The 16910-nt window shown below is 37.0% G+C and overlaps 1 protein-coding gene and 1 long non-coding RNA gene across 7 annotated transcripts in view; both read left to right on the forward strand.

The window, feature by feature from the left end:
• Positions 1-16910, forward strand: part of Erich1 (glutamate-rich 1) — a gene marked incomplete at its 5' end in the record, with an annotated part of 52793804 nt that overhangs the window by 32285447 nt on the left and 20491447 nt on the right.
• LOC134482390 (uncharacterized) overlaps positions 1-16910 on the forward strand; it is a 124282-nt gene that overhangs the window by 14225 nt on the left and 93147 nt on the right. For 3 of the 7 annotated variants that reach the window (XR_015639946.1, XR_015639944.1, XR_015639945.1), the window contains exons 3-4: positions 3002-3150; positions 11029-11135. This is a non-coding gene — a long non-coding RNA (uncharacterized LOC134482390). Of the gene's footprint in view, positions 1-3001; positions 3151-11028; positions 11136-15054; positions 15135-16910 lie in introns of all 7 variants that reach the window. The other 4 variants (XR_015639947.1, XR_015639941.1, XR_015639943.1 and 1 more) reach the window with 2 other exon arrangements.

Genomic DNA, 16910 nt, shown 5'->3' on the forward strand with positions numbered 1-16910 from the left:
TCTGCCCTCTCTGAAATCTCGAAACTCATTTTATGCCGCTTTTTGGCTAGCTCATATTTCAGCTTCTCAGCAGTAAACAGTTTTCTGGTAAATAGTGATGTGCTTCTGGAAACCCTAATGAAAATCAAGTGAGAGAATTATAAGAAAGAAGAGAAGTGATAATGACCTTGAAGAAGAAAGAATCGGTAAATCCTGGAATACATAGGAAATAATTTCACCGGTATAAACAGGAGCACTTCAATTTCAATGTAAAGGATTCTTGAAAACTACATGTAACCACTGCCACAGCTAGTTGTACTGATGCCACATTGCCCAAATAATTGCATATACTTATTAGTTCTTTATCATAAGCAGCAGCAAATTTGATGGAACTAAGAGGAACATTGGGGTTCTTTTGAGATAAGAAAGTCTCCAGTACTTAGTTTTAAATGATCATCGTTAAATATGAACTGCTTAGTAACTAGACAGCATCAGCCACAACTAGCAGTATTTTGTAGCAGTGAGAGACAATCGCTGTGATTCATAAGGGGACCATACATCTATGTTTCTTTAGCTGCCTAGGGAAGGTGTTAAGAATCAAATCCTAAAATCTATCAAGGCTGTTCTAGCTTTTCCGAAGTAAGACTGGGATCTCTTCTCAGTAAATCTTTCCTTACCCTGAAGATCTAAACCTCTGCTTGTTAGGGGCTTTCATTATCCCAGCAACCCAGAAACTCAAAAAGAAAATCCATTCAGTGTATTTCTCTCCTGAATCCTTGATTTTATGTTTTCTTCCAGTGAAGGTCACAATTCCTTTTGCCAGTAAATTAACTTCTCTCCATGGATTCTAAAGATGTGTTTCAGAGACCAACTTGCACACTCGAAGTCTGTGAGTTTTAAAACACAATTGTAGCTAGCCTCCACAACCCAATTATTTCATGCTATTGAACTGCTGTAAGACCAACGAGTCCTAAAAATACTCCCAGAAAACCTAGAGTATAGCTGATTTGAAGAAACTCAATCAAAATGCTATGTTTCACTCCAGAGTCTCTTCTTTGTTCTTTGACGAGCTGTGAGTGTCTGTGTTCATTACTGTCTATTGCCGTACGAAATTTCTTTGATGAAGGTTGAGAAGCACATTAATCTCTGGGCAAACAACATTGCCACCCCACAAGGCTTGACAAAGAAACAGAAAGATTGTAAGAGACAATAGGTAATGAAATTGCTGCAAAACCATGCTACACACAGGTACTCTGACTGTAAAACCAGCCAAATTCCTGAGGTGAATAGTGGAGGGGATCGGGAAGCCCCAAAGGTAGCTATCGACCTATTGGCAATTTGCTAGGCACGATATAAGAAGGAGACATTTACTTTTACAATGTGGCTTTTGATGGGCAGTCCATGTTAAAATGGATGGCTGTGTACCTTACATATACTGGCAGCATTAAGGAAGCTCAGTGGGTTTCAAAAGGTATATGTGAAGTCAGGACAGAAAAGAGGTTGGTAGGGATCATATGACAAAGTAGAGGGAAGGTAAAAGGTAGGTTTGATTAAAACATACATTATATTAATGTATGAAATTCTCAATAAATCTAATAAATATATATTATAAAATTAAAAGTTATACTACGTGCTGGTCAGTGACTATCCATCTATAAATTTTTCTGAGAAATATTCTGACATTTGAATATATAATTTTCTGTTCTTTAAAGCTTATCACATTGAGAGGACAATGAAAATACTAGAAAGTTTTGAAACCCAAACTGAAATCAATCTGTATTGATTATTGCCCAACAGTGTTCATTGTATAACAAAAATTTTAACACATTGAAGTGAAAGTCTATAATTGAGCAGTGAAGAACCTTGTGATTCTCCCCCAGATAACTATACCTAGTGAAGAATCAGTTACACAGCTCTCAGTTCTTCAGTTGCTTTTGCTAGGCATTTTGTTTGAGCAATGAGAAAGCAATTAATGCAGAGCATAAGGTTAAAATTATGTGCACGTAGGTGTAACTAAACCCATTCTAATGGTATTTAAAACAAATAGAACATTTTCATCCACATATTTTTGCTGTTCCACTTTTACCAGAAAAACGAGCATCACCAATAGAATGAACAAACGTCTCTGTAGCTGGTCTGGAAACAAACACAAGCATTAATGATGGCTTGATAGCAAGAACTCTAGGCTGTCCTTCTCTTTGCTCACTACAGAGATAAAGTTTTATGGACCATCTAGAAAAAATGAGACAATGGCCACAGATATTTTCCAGCACATGCTAGTCCCCCGGGTCTTGCCATATTTGACAATCATAAAATCGTCTTCCAGACACTAGATATTGCCAACTAAAGTGCTTTTAGGTTTTTATGCTTCTCAGTGATTCGTTCTTCCGACTCTCACTTACTGACTTCTCTTAGCTTCCTTTCCTTCCCTGCTGCGTGTGAGACAACTGTTACTACATAAGTAGAATTCGGGACAAATACCCTACAATTTTAATTTGGTCTGAAAGAGCAAATCTCACCAAGAGCAAGAAGATGTGATATGTTATTTCTATTAATTGAAAATATTTTGAGATATTGTTTAAATATGAGAAATAGTCATATTATATAAAGTATAAAATTTATTTTATTACTATCTTATTATTGTACATTATATATTATTGATTTATGTTTTGTACATTATTAAGTTACTTTATTACCTACTTCTTTGCTGTTTCAAAAGAACTAGTCTTGTAAATAATCTATCTACAAATTGAATGTCCCAAGAAATCCTTTAAAATTAGTTCAGAAAATTGGAAGAAGTGACTGCATCTTGCATATCGGAGTTCATCATGGTGAGTGACAAATCTGTATCTGGGTTTAGTTTATGTGTGTGGGAGACAAGGTCACTGACATCAGGAACTATCTTTTTATTTCATTTGCAAATAACAATTGAGATTTCACGTTGACAGAACTTCAAGCTTAACACCGAGTGAGACTGGATTGAACAGGTGAGATTGAATTGATTTTACAAATGTTATTTCAGCTGTGAAAGGCCTATCATGACAACACACACAGAAGTATGATACTGTCGCGTGGATTAGGAAGACTGATTAGAAAAGGACTGTTGCTGCATTTGCATGCTCCCTGCCTGCCGCTCTTCAGACCATCTTCGCTACATTTGTCCCTTTGCAGGTGAATTGCTTACTGGTGTGACTGTCCATTCACAAAATCCCTGGTCAATACAGGGGTATTCTTTCTGTAGTCACTACTGAACATGTCATTTCTCCCATCCTCCACAGCAAATGCTAAAGCTCTTTAAATTTCTTGAGCTCTTTTTTGATAGTGAATTTCTCTCACAGTGTCTCCAAGGATAGCATTCTGTCTTATCATTGTTAGTACCTCCCACATAGTCCTGGTCCCTTCCAAGATATTGTGTGTGTTAACTGGATCACAAACCCTCTCCTCCTAAACCTTTGTTCAAGCCAGAGGGTGTCATCATCGACACTGAGAAGTTTGGAAACTCTCAGTTCACATCCCTAAATGTCTTTCGAATAATCTTTCTCTTTCCTTGACTCAGTGGGCTGTGGAAATCAGAGTTATGTGGCACAATCCAGTGAAGATCGATCATTCAACCTCCCATATATGATTAGAATCTCCTTATATCTACATAATTAAAAATAGTCTTGTATCCCTCATTAACACAACTACTGGAGACAGAGCTTAGAGCCTTGCACATAGTAGGAAGGATCTCTTCTGTTAAGCTGCATCTCGAGTTTGGCCTCTATTATGAGCATTCATTCAAATTTATCTCACACTCTGGCGCTCCCTTACCCTTTGTTCCCTTGCTCTCTTGCTGGGGTCATGAATGCCTGTCCGTCTCATTTACAGATCCATGCTGGTTTGGCAGGCATCTAACAATATTCTAGAATCTCTGACATCCATTTTGTTTTCAAAAAAATGCAGGCCTCCTCAACTTAAATAGGCACCTGGGTTTTCATTCATTGTATGCACTAAAATTGGCACCACTGATGCCAATATGAATTCATTCTACCTGTAGAGTCTTTTTTAAAAAAATCACTTACTGCCTTTATTTGTTTCCAGTCTCCCAAGAAGAATCCTTAAGGGTCTACTTCAAACATTTTTAACCTGCTTGCATTAGTCTGTCCCTCTGAGCTGAAATGCTAGTTAATAGTGAAAAACAGGCACATTTATTTTAATTCCAAAATTAATGATATTAAAGTTAAACAGTGGTTAGCAAACCTCAAGATAAAACTGTCTCCCTGCCTCTCTCTAATTAATTATGCCCTACAGTAGCCTCAGGAGAACAAGGGAAGCACCTTTTAAAAATCTGTTTGTGCAACCACTGTAAAGCCATTATCAGACACACTTGAGCATTTAAAAATTGTAATACATTGGTAATATTTTTGTAACCATGGGGTTTTATGGTTTTAAGCTTTGACTTCCCTTCATCAAGTAATTAAGTTTCAACCTAGGTTTTTCCTTAAAGTCACTGTTTGTGGTGTTTATAAGATAGCTGGAAATTATAAAGAGTAAATAAGGGTTTATGTTATCTTGGACACAAAATGTATGCAATAGGAAGGGACTGTATATTGTGGATATTACAGGAGAGTTGTTTTAGCTTTGATCATTTTGGATTCTCGCCCTTTGGTTGTGTTTGTGCTTAACTGCCACCAGTTGGGTTGATTTGGATTTGTCGTTGTTGGTTTTTACAGGGACTTGCTGCTGGCGTTGTTTCTGTTTGGTTTGTTGTTATGTTTCTGCCAATTTGGCGAAGACCTCACCTTTAAAATCCAGGATGCTGCCTCAAACTTCTTCTCTTTCTTTTAAACATTGGACATTTTTTTATTTACAACTAAAATGTTATCTTCTTTCTCCATTCCCAGTCCATAAGCCCCTATGCCATTCCCCTCCCCTTCTTCTATGACAGTGTTCCCCCACCCAACCACTCACTGTATCCCGCCTCCCCACCCTGACATTCCTCTACCCTGGGCTTCAAGCCTTGGCAGGACCAAGGGCTTCTCCTCCCATTGGTGCCCAACAAAGCCATCCTCTGCTACATATGCAGCTGGAGCCATGGGTCTGTCCATGTGTACTCTTTGGGTGGTAATTTAGTACCTGGGAACTCTAATTGGTTGGTATTGTTGTTCTTATGGGGTTGCAAACACCTTCAGCTCCTTCAATCCTTTCTCTAACTCCTCCAGTGGGGACCTCCTTCTCAGTTCAATGGGTGGCTGCTAGCATTCACCTCTGTATTTGTCACTCTCTGGCAGAGTCTCTCAGGAGACAGCTATATCAGGCTCCTGCAAGCATGCACTTCTTGGCATCAACAATATTTTCTGGGATAGGTATGTATATACGCTGGATCCCCAGGTGGGGTAGTCTCTGGATGGCCATTCCTTCAGTCTCTGCCCAAACTTTGTCTCCATATCTCCTCCTATGAATATTTTTGTTCCCCCATTTTAAGAAGCTTCCACACTTTGGTCCTCCTTCTTCTTGAGTTTCACGTGGTCTGTGAATTGTATCTTGAGTAATTCAAGCTTTTGGGTGCCTTAAACTTTCTAACTTGTAATCCATGTGTCTACACATCAACGGTTACTATGATCATACACCAGGAGACTTTCATGTTTGAAATATTACTCAAGATTCTGGCTTAAATAAAGTTCTTGGAATATTACTCCCGGCACAATTATTTTTTGTTAATGAAAATCAATTTATTAAACATAGTTTGTGTAAGCCTTCTTATCTTTACACTCTTGATGCTTTGAGGAAAATAAAAAAATAACATACAAAAAGGTTGCTCTGTTACGAATAAATTTATAGTAAAAAATATCAATAGGGTAACAAGAATAACAAAGGGATAAAATAATAAATAATAAGTTAAAATAATAAATTAGAAATGCAAACTAAGCCATGTTATGATAACCTAAATTTCAATTATACAATTGAATTATTATTCAATTAAATTATTTAAACAAGCTAATTTAGAGTAACAGGCTATTAGAGTAGATTTAAAATTCTCTTTGGAATTTTTTTTCTCCTTTTTGCCTAGGGTGGTGTCTATCATTGATGATGAGATATTTCTTGGAAACAGCAAAAACTTGGATCATATTTTCTGGTCCAATCTATTGGTTTATCTATGTCTTTTTATTGGGGAACTGAACTCAGTATTAAAGGCTATTTTTTAAATGTTTGCTAATTTCTCTCATTGTGTTGATTTTCTTGTTTCTGTCGACTCTGTTTTTAGTGTCTTCCTTATAGTTCTTATTTGTTCCCCATCCTAAATAGGGTTATGATTTCTGTAACTAAACAGTGCAACTAAAGTCAAGTCAAGGAAGAAATGGGTTTATTTGCCTTACTTGTACATCACTGAAGGAAGTCAGGGCAGGAATCTGGAAGCAGCTGTGATGCAGAGGCCACAGAAGGGTGCTGCTTACTGGTTGGCTTCGTTATAGAACCCAGGACCTCTAGCCCAGGAGTGGCCCCATCCACAGTGGCTGACCACCCTATGGTTTTACAGATTTTCTTGTTGAAAATATTTAATGGGGAGTTTCTACCCTACCTTACTTAGATCTCTAGGTTCTCAGACACAAACCTTTATATTTATGATAAGACTTTAAAGCACTAGAACTGGACTGATATCTATCCTCTAAGCTATTAGTGTCTACTTCCCTATCAATAACCAAGTTATATTTTGCCATGTTCTGCCGTGTTTCTCTTACTCTAATTGGCCAGTCTGTATGGCCATATTTTCATGATTCACTTATCACCATGGTGTCTTCTCCTCTCTCCACCTTCTCCTTCTTCTCTCATAATTTCCTGCCTCAGACACCAAGCCTGGGAATGGATCTTGCCTATATCTCTCTGTCCAGTTGTAGGCTATAGGCATCTTTATTGACTAATCAGGGATAACATGGGGGGCAAGGTTATATAATATCACTTGGTGCATATGAGAATCTCTTGGTCCCTGAGGTAACTAGGACCAGTATTTAGCATTACAACACATAGCAACAGACTAAACCTCAATAAATTTGTTTACAGCCCAGTCATATAGAAGCATCGTCTTAACTGATACTCTCTTCTCAGATGATATTAGCCTGCGCTGAGTTGACTTAAAACTATCAGCCACCCTTCCTTTGAAATCTTGTGTGTGTTTAATCTTCTTTAAAGGTTGTAGTATTTTTTTCTAGTTTCCTCTATATAGCTAATTTAGTAGTCAAATTCCTTTCTATCTGTGTCATTGTTTGATCAGTGAAAGTTTTTATTTCTCCTTCAATTTTAATAGGTAACTTTAATGAATATAATTGTCTGGGTTGACTGTTATCTTTCAGGACTTGGAAAATATCTTTCCAGGCCCTTCTGGCGTCAGCGGCCTCTGTCTAACAAGCAAGTTTGTTCCAATGGGCCGGCATTTAGAGATGACTTAACTTTTTTGTTTTCCTCCTTTATCTTTCAATACTCTTTCATTATTCAGTTTTTACAGTTTTATCTCTAATATATTACGAAGAATTTCTTTTCTCACTTTGTATGTTTGGTTGTTCATGGACCTTCTGTACCTGGATAGACATCTCTTTCTTAAGTTTTATTTTTTTCCTTCTGTGATTTTACAGAAAGTATCCTCTATCCTTTTATGATAATATTCTTCTCCAACTGTGCCCATAAGTCAGATGTTAGGTTTTGTTCACTGTGTCCCATAATCTATACCTCCTTCCTACCTCCAGTTTTTCACTGACCTGCTCTACATGACCTGATGCCTCTGTGTTTACCTTTGACCTTTCACTGCCTACTTTTCACATGATAAATAGTGGTGGTGAGTTTTTGCCTTACGACCTAGTCAACCATCGTTGCTCATTCCATTTTGCTTTTCTTCAACTCTATTTTCATGCCGTGGATTGACTTCCTTATTACACATATCCCTTTGTCTTTTTCAGCATTGGGTTGTTTGAATATTGTTATAATAATTTGTTTGAATTCTTTGAAAACGTTTCCAAGTCATTTTTATTATGGACCATTACTATGAAATACATATTTTGGAGAAGACGTGTTATTTGGTTTCATATGTTTTAATTTTTATGTTGAGATTTCCACCTCTACAGTTAGTTCATGGTTTAGTTTGTCTTTAATTTTTGTCCAGGGCATCTTTCTCCTAAAAGAGAGGGTTTTTAGTTTTTTGCTTTATGACGTTTAGGAGAAAGCTAATTCATAGCGGAGGTGGCATCTCCATTTCCTGTTTGCCTGGGATTTGGGGATTCAGCCTTTATTCTTGGTTTTCAGTTTGTCTGCCACAGTCTAGTTGCTTTAGTGGCTTGGTCAAGAAGGTTGGAATAAGTTTCTCCTGGCAGTAAGGACAGGTCCCAGGTGTCAAGACTAGATAGGGTAACTGGATGCTTCCAGTCAGGCAGTTGGCATCACAAGGGCTCTTTAGAGTGGTCAAGTGTGGTGATTTGGCAATTACTGAGGGGAAATCGGATGGAATCCGTGGAAGTCCATAAGGTGAGAGAGGGACTCAGAGAAGCTGCAGGTCCCTGACAAACTACCAACTGGATTTAGGTCACCTGAATGGATTGAGGCTGGAAAGGAATGTCAGGAAAGTCTGGTTCTCCAAGTCATGTGTGATGGTTAAAGTTTTTAATAATGCACTTATTCTATAAAACAGACTTTCTATACATACGCAATTAGTTTTACTGCATTTGGAATGACTACAATAGAACTGTGCAAATCAACATGGCTGACTCTAACCATAATCATGTCAAATAAATAAAAAAATCGTTTGCAGAAGAGAAGAACATGACACCATTTCTATAAATAATGTAAGACAGATAATGCGTTCTAAGGCTATATCCATATGGAAATCATAAACTAAAGCAAAATAACAGAGTCTGGCACAATGGTGACCTCTGGATATGAAGAGGAAGGCGGCTTTGTCAGAGATCTCATGGTGCCCAGCTCCATCTTGTTGGCTTACTATAGGTCTCTCATTGTTTTATTTCAATGTGAGCTATGTTATTGTATGAATGTATAATATTTAATTATTGCATGTATAATATTTAATTACTATTATAATACACTATGAAAGTATATTTTAGACCAATAGACGGTTAAACTGCAAAAGTTTGTTATATGCACATAAGGTTTTCCGTCCTTAACGTTCTTACACTTATGCAGTGAAAGCAAAATTAGTTAAACTCAATCTTAATTGTGAAATTATTTCTAATTTATTAATCAGTTTTGTAAGATCTGTTATTGAAAAATAGATTTCATAATATATTGTTATGAGACGTTTGGGGATATATTTAAGTCATAGGCACAGTTTTTGACTACTCTTTTCCTTTAGGTCATGATAATTGAGAGAACATCATGATTAATTTTATGTTATCATTATTTTAAACAAGAGAGTACATTTTTCTTTGCCTCACACTGTTCCATTGGTGATTTTTAAACAGAACACTTTTTCAGAAATAAATTATTAGGCGATAACATTTCATTTCTACTTTTATTCTCTTTTCAACTCTAATATATGTTCGTAATTGCCACTCTTGGGGACATAAACCTCTGTATATTTCTCTAATTATGGACCTCCAGCAATATCTTACCATCACTACAACTACTTGTGTGTAAAAGGTCTTCTAAACAATGATTTAAAGGGACATCTCATGTTTGTATAGGCTTCAAGATTTTTGTTTTTACTGACTTATCCCACACTCGTTAAATTTTAATCGACCCAGAATGAACTTATATAATATTCTCTAAGGTATACTTGACATTTTCCCTGTCATAAGTAAGCATGTATTTTTTTGTTCTGCCTGGGATAAAAATTAAGAATCAATCATTTCTGGAAAACTGCAGTTTTTAATAGTTTGTAGTAATTTATGACACAGTATCGATTGTATTATAAAGACTAACTCATAAACATTGGCTAACTGTGCACTTTAATACTTGAGTCCTGTTTCATGTCATAAATTTATCAGCACAAACACAAAATTCACCCACATTCAGTTTGCATTCCACTTTATAGAGAGCCAAGATGAAAACTCTTTGTTTCCTAAAATCTGAAGTTTCGACTTTTGACAGAGATCTTTGAAACTAAGCAGAATTTAGAAACAACTGAGTGCCCTGAATTGTATCTCTTGGAAATAGATTTAAGGACCAAGGTTTTTGGGTGTTCTTAAGGTCTTATCAGAAAAAATGTGAGTTAATGAGGAACACAGGATCTAGCTGAGGGGCAGCCTAGGGTACAGTAACTAGACTTGAATCAGCCGTGAAGAGCCATCGATAATCTTGAAGAGAAGTTGGGGTGACTCAGAGAAACTGTTGAGGTAGATGTATTGCAGTGTTGTATAAAGCTTATTTTCCAAACTCTGGGGTGGGTGCATCTACGCTTTTCTCTAGTGATGGGAAGCAATACACTTTTCTCTTCTTGCTTACCCAGATTAATTTTATCTTTGATGACTATCCTAAGCCATTTACATAATTATGTGATACACTAAGTTCTTTTCAGGTAATTAAGGAACTGAACAGAAGGATCATCAAAGCTTTGCAGAGAAAATAAATGTATAATAATATATATTATTAACATACTTTCCAATATTTATGGTAGAAGTTGGAAGTATCTTGCTTAATTGTAAGTTGTATATCATTTATTCAAAGGTTTGTAGTCCACATTAGAAAAGATAAGGCATTTACCTTGGCCAAACCATCTATGAGAAGGTGAAATTTAAAGTGATCTACCTTTTTGTTACATCATGCCATGGCATTGAAAATCAAATGGCAAGACATCAAGTGTACTGGAGTAAGGCCTTTTGTATAAGAAAGCACTCCTGGAAAACCCACTGTTCCATTAATCATAGAATAGATTATTCATTGCACAAGAATTGAAAAAAACAATTATTTCACTTCCCAGCAAATGTATTATGAAACAAATTTCAAAGAACTATAATTTAGGAGACATTGCTTAAACAATATCAAGCACTAACATATGTCATTCTGCCTAAGATCTTAATCTAGTCTTGATTTACTAATATAATTAATCAGTTTTACTTTTTTAATTTCCAGATCAAAAAACATTTGTCATCTATCTAGGAAAGATGAAAAATGATCTACACAAACTGACAACTGGGATCTTCAAACTAGGAATAATTGGATAAAAGCCAAACTCAAAGGTGGGTCATTACAGTAAATGAGTAAAACTTCCGGAGAAGAAAGTAAGGAAGGGAAAGGAAGGAGGAAATAAAGGAAGATGGGAAGGAAAGGCAGTAGAGGGGAGAAAAAGCAGAAGGAAGGAAAGACAAACAAACACATAGAAAAGGGGAGAGAACAATAGACAGGAAACTAGCAAAAGAGAACGTGCTCTGGTAGGCCTAGTTCCAAGCAGGGAGAAAGACAAGCACTTCTGTCCTGCCACCTCTCTTCCCATTCTTTTTAGGACCTAACCTCAGTGAAATGAGCCATGAATCAGATGCTCACTTGCAGGAATGCTTAGAAGCTTATCCCCCAGGTGATTCTAGACTATTAATATTAAGTTGACAACTATCACTAACCAGAATACCTCTTAATTAAAGTTAAAAAAAAACCCTAAGTCCAGGTGGATTCACTGATTAATTCTATTAGACCTGTAAAGAAAATCTAACAACAGTGTTCATTAGATTGTTGCACACAATATTGAGCTATTTTAAGAAGCCAGGATAACTTTGATAGATAAACCAGATGAAGACACAACAAAACAAACAATATATAAGAGTTTCTCAGGAACACTGATGCAAAAATCCTAAATAAAATACTTGCGAGCAAAATTCAGTGATGCAGCGAAAAGATACTTCTCATGGCCAAGTTGGATTCATCACAGGAGGCAGGGATGATTCAGGAATAAATGAAAAACAGCTCATAAGTAGACGAAAGATCACATAACTATCTCAATGGATGCCAAAAGGGACTTTGGCAATATGTGACATCCTTTCATGATAAAAACACAGGTAGAACTAGAAACTGAACCGAAACATATTTAAAAAAAATAGAAGTAAAGACTACTTTAGAAAACAAAGGCTTTAGGACCAGTTTACATCATGGTGTGGATGAGAGTTTTTGGTATAAATCATCTAAAATAAGGCTAAAGGTGATTGACACACTATGTTGGTAAACAGAGTACATTTTATCTACTTACAATTCACTGAATTGGCTACAACCTTGTGACTCCATATGACCTTCCTCCTCTCCCAGCTTTGAGATTAAGGTATTATATTTTGTATTGAAATCTTTTGCCAAGAACTAGCCTCAGCTTCGAGAGGAGTTCTGAGAGACTCAGTATCTGAGAACAGTCAAATTACTCAAAGTCAAATTGTGGGTCCTAGCTGATGACCTATTCTACTCAAGATAGCTTTCTAGACTGCTTTTTCTCTGTTCTGCTTTTTCTGGAGATCTCTAGACAGCTCTCTCTTTCTCTATTTTCTGCTGGAGATAGTTCTCCAAGCAGTTCTCTCTTGCTATCCCAAAACTTCTCTGAATAGCTCATCTCTTGCAGATCATAAGCTCGGTCTTGTATTTTACATACCAACCCAGTCATTTACTCCAGGTTGCCTTTTGATTATTCTACAGTCAGTATCCTGTGACCTCAGCTCCTTAATTCTTAGGAAACAGCAATTATACATTTTCTTTTAACATTGCATAAGAATTCAGAGATCTGTCTTCCTCTTTTAAACATAGAGACAATAAGCTAGCTGTGTGGGAATGTCCTGAAATTACCATATCTATCATGCCTGGGCCATGTGGTTGCTGGGAATTGAACTCAGGACCTCAGGAGGAGTAGCCAGTGCTCTTAACACCTGAGCCATCTGCCTTTGTATCTGCTTGTCTTTGTATCTTTCTGATAAGCGGGCTCAAAGTGGAGCTGATTTTGTTCCTTTAGATTCATGAAGCCCTTCATATAATTCATGTTGCATCTTTATTTTGCACAGTTGAGAAGTTTTGGACTCACGTTTTTAGAATTCTTTTCTACAGCCTTAAGGCTGTCCTAAGGTCCCAGCATTTACCATTTTGCTGACACACTAGCCTCTTTTCCCAATTCCTGCTAGTACATGCGGGCTAGGTCTATCAACGCCTTTGAACTTAACTATTTCTTCTTTTAACAATGCCAGAACTAGTGTGTCTCTAGCAAGGGAGGAGCTTTAGCTGTTAACACTGAAAAGACTAATTGTATTGCGTTACATTTCCGTATCCTAAATTCCAGCTTTCTACCTGCTCTGTGTTAGAGAAGTGGCTGGAGTTGAAGATTAAGTCTACAGTTGTGAATAAAACCTCTATCTAGATATAAAACCAACCCCTGTATATGATACTCGGGCTTATATTCTCTGAGTATATAAGATTAGATTTTTTTTATACAGCCAGGGATTTGCAATTACAACTGGCCTTAAATCTGTGATTAATCATGTTCATCTTATTACTGTCCCTCTTCGATACTTCAGTCATAGTCATTTTTTGCCTTAGTTCTCAAAATTGGGTCTTACCCCATTACTTTGCAAATAATTGATAACAACTAGATTCCATTTTAAAGATGGTGCTGGTTAACAGTTCATACACATGCTAGCGGTTCCAGCCTTCTAGGACCAGGCTGATAGGATGAGGTTTTTATTGCCATCACAGTCGAGGTGATTTAGTTTAGCATAACTCATTTATGTGTCTGAACACTAAGGATAATTTGCCGTGTCATGCATTTTCGATAAAATTGGCAAGAAGTTAATTGAGGAATACATTCTGGAACGGCGTATGCAAGGGAATTACAACTAGATGAAGAAAAGAGATGTTCAGCCTTGCAACACTTACAGTGAAGCCTCCCTTACACGATCCCTTAGGAGCATTTGGATTTAACACGGTCCTTCTTTCACTTTCTACATCTAATTAGTCCTTGGATGTGGAATGTCTCAGAAAGGGCCAAAACTTTACTTAAAACACTGTTTCTTTATAGAGAACAACTCATAAAAGGAAGGCGTCTGTTGACCAGGAACACACACTATAGCAATGAGTACTTCCTTGTTTTCACCTGTATAATCTACCAATGAAAACATTAAATAGAGTTTCCAGTTCTCTTTAGATGAAAAAACCACGAGGCATAATAACCAGATTGGGTGAGATAGCATTCTGTAAGATCTAGTTAACATTATGTGTGTGTGTGTGTGTGTGTGTGTATCTGTGTGTGTGTGTGTGTGCATGAGCGCACGCGCGCGTGCACACACCTGTGTACTTTTGTTATGTAAGCCACTGGGCAGTACAGAAGGGAAATAATGAATATAAGGAAATGAGAAAGACATGACTCATTAGTCAGTACCCTCTGCATAGCTAAGCCAGTGACTTGGGTATCTGTGTCACTCATTCCTTTGTATACACCAAAGATCCCAGGATTCTTTTCTCTTCTTATTGTTAGATTTTTTTCTGACAAATCTAATTCCTTGCACAATCATCTTGTCTTTACACAGTCGAATCTCCTTACTATGAGAAGTTGTATAGAGACGTTGTTCTATAATTATTACCAGTACAAGCACAGAATATTCAGAAAGAACAAGGGAAGCTAGCTAGCAAAGATGGATACAAGTAGTTGCAGAAGGCTGACCCGTCATACAAACAGATGGTGCCAAACTGGCTTTATGTCTCACAGCCAACTCACTTTAGTTTTCCCGTCAAGCTCATCTGATACTTCTATTTGAGACTGCAGGTCTTTATTCCACTAAAGAATTCACTTGAGTTTTATTTTACAGCAAGCTTTCAGATGCTTTCAGCAAGACTTTGGTTTGATTAGCCTATTTGTTCACTCAAAAGTCATCAGTTCATTTGTCAAAGTCATTCTGGTCATCCCTCTGCCCCAGGTCATTCTAGTAAACACTCATGGTAAAAGTGTGTTTAGCTTTCCAATGTGTGATAATTTTTTTTCTCGCTATATTAACCTTTAAACTCGGACACTTGGAGAGTCCAAATCATTCTTGTATAGAAAGTGTTAGCCTGCGTGTGGATAAACTGAGCTCTATCATGAAAACTTTCAAGTACTTATGAAACAGACTGATAACTATGGCCTTTCTATTTCTGGATGGGAATAAGGTGTGCGTTCATGAGCCCATTTCACAGTGCAAAGTGATGTGGCATTGCAAGCCAACCTTTCCAGCCTCCATGCTAGTTGGGTGAGTAGCACTGCTCCACTGAGTGGGAAACCAGAAGTACAGTAGCTTTGTTTTACTATTTCCATCTCTTGCCTTTGTTCTTGTATGTCACCTACTGGCTTCTATGAGTCAAGAGAAGAAAGGTATCCTTAGATGACCTCACATAGTCATTTGAAGAGTCCAAAAATGATTTGGCACAAAAGAGCCCCTTTATGGCTCGGAGAAACTCTCAGCATATATTCTAATCTTACTAGGGAAAAGATAGCTTCAACGTATGTCCAAGATTATTCTGGAGTGACCAATACACTTTAAGTCAAATGGACTTATCAAACGATGCATGCCTAAGGATCTGTCAAGGGCAATAACATTCCATGCCTGGGGTGATGTCCATTTTCAAATTTCTGTTAGTTTATAACTTTACTTTAAAGACAAAGCATATTTTGATTCATCAAAGGAACTATGAGATTAAAACTGAACACTACTTTACATCTGTTTTATCCTTTGGAGCTACAGTTTTTTTTAAAAAAAAAGTCATTTTATTCAAAGCCTCTTTTAAAAAGATAATGCAAGATTATCTATATGTATAGATGAGGACAGACAGCTTGAAGATGCAATAGGATTCATATGCATAACAATTTCTTTTCGGAGATTAAAGGACTTTGTATGTGGCCTCATAGTATAAGCATCATGGAAGCTTTAATGTGAAATAAATAAGTAACGCAAATAAAAATTTGCTATCCTGTTGAGATGGGACAGAATGAAAGAAGATATAAAATCATAACTGGAAGGTACTAAGCAGCAAACAGGATACATAAAAACTGCAGCAGCTGGATCAGGGACGAATAGAAAGCAAGGTAGTATTATCGTATTGTTTGCCCAGAAGCAACATACAAATGGAAACACTTTTTCTAATTGGCACTAAGAGCACTGCAATGCCTTTTTACCAGGACCTTTTTTGAAAGGGGAAAAAAAAAAGGATTTGCTAGTTGGATGGTTTTTTTCCTCTACTTCTGGCCATATATGGCCTCATAAGCTACCCACACAAACACAAAGAAAAAAGGGAATACACGACAGGAAGTGGAGTCTTAATAGTTCCCATAGGAAACTAGAGGTAGGATCCCAGTAAAAGAAAAAGCAACAAGAATTATCTTGGATAATTGAGTCTTTCTTATTTCTATTAAAAATCGATTCTTCTCTCAGATAGTATACGCCAACCACAGTTTTCCTTCCCTTCACTCCTCCATGCTTCTCCCCACATCCATTTTCCCTCACTGAATACAACGCAAGTCACATACAGTAAATAAGTAACTAACACACAAAGCTTCCGGATAGCAATTTTGTCATAACGGGAAAATAGAAAGTATTAAGTTTATGACTGCAATAAGACCCAATGAAGCACTATGGAATGAACTACTACTAAAAAAATAATAAATAAAAAAAATAATTCTCAGTTTTGGGAGTGGAATTGTTAATACCTATCTTGAGTTTTACAAGTGAACTTACAATGTGAAGGAATATAAAAGTGGCTATTGTAACAGCAAAAATACAGGATGAAATTATTTTTGGTTGTGAGCCTAGCCTTTAACGGCTGAGCCATCTCTCCAGCCCCAGGATGAAATTATTAATTGTCCAGAGTATGTGCGTCAAGATCAAGTCTATCTGATGTTTGGGCTCATGGGTAACTTGGAGAAGTCCTCACTATGAGAGCTTCCTACAGTTCTTCCTCGGAGCCCTGACACCAGTGTAATAAAAACCTCAGCCAGTCTGCTGGACATTGAGGCCTACATCTACTCTTGA

The sequence above is a fragment of the Rattus norvegicus genome, chromosome 16 (assembly GCF_021556685.1).
Source record: "Rattus norvegicus strain SHRSP/BbbUtx chromosome 16, alternate assembly SHRSP_T2T, whole genome shotgun sequence".
Lineage (NCBI taxonomy): Eukaryota > Metazoa > Chordata > Mammalia > Rodentia > Muridae > Rattus > Rattus norvegicus.